Source organism: Penaeus monodon, chromosome 15 (assembly GCF_015228065.2).
Source record: "Penaeus monodon isolate SGIC_2016 chromosome 15, NSTDA_Pmon_1, whole genome shotgun sequence".
Taxonomy (NCBI): Eukaryota; Metazoa; Arthropoda; class Malacostraca; order Decapoda; family Penaeidae; genus Penaeus; species Penaeus monodon.
The window spans coordinates 19,573,284-19,573,698 of record NC_051400.1 but is presented as its reverse complement, the minus strand read 5'-3'; the positions used below and the strand labels follow the sequence as shown (position 1 = coordinate 19,573,698).

General features: G+C 35.7%; 1 protein-coding gene across 1 annotated transcript in view; it reads left to right on the top strand.

Moving 5' to 3' along the window:
• LOC119581804 (protein polybromo-1-like) overlaps window positions 1–415 on the top strand; it is a gene marked incomplete in the record, with an annotated part of 66,711 nt that overhangs the window by 65,065 nt on the left and 1,231 nt on the right.

Here is a 415-nt window from a genome sequence, read left to right as displayed (position 1 = left end):
GCATGTACTCTGGCTGCTGTGATAGTGGGTGACTTGAATGATAGATGATAACGGTAACAGGTTTTACCAATTTTTAAATTATTTTAAATGATTACACCTGTTTGCTTGGCAGACAGGCAATTCAAGGAGAATGTGATGAAATGGCTGATATTCATTAGGGCAGATGTGCCAGAGGTTTGAAAATGAACTGCAAGTGTAAAACTTATTAAATTTCATTCTAAGCTTGTTCTCTTCTACTACATTTGTGTCATTGTCCAAAATCGTCTGAAAAATTAAGCCATTTGGCTTCATTCAACATCCACTCTTGTTTTGTCAGTATTGTTTAGAGACAGATATGTCCACAAGTATATGGTAACTAGGAATTAAATACTAGACCTACCTAACCTCACTACCCCACTCCTTGAATTTTTTTGAA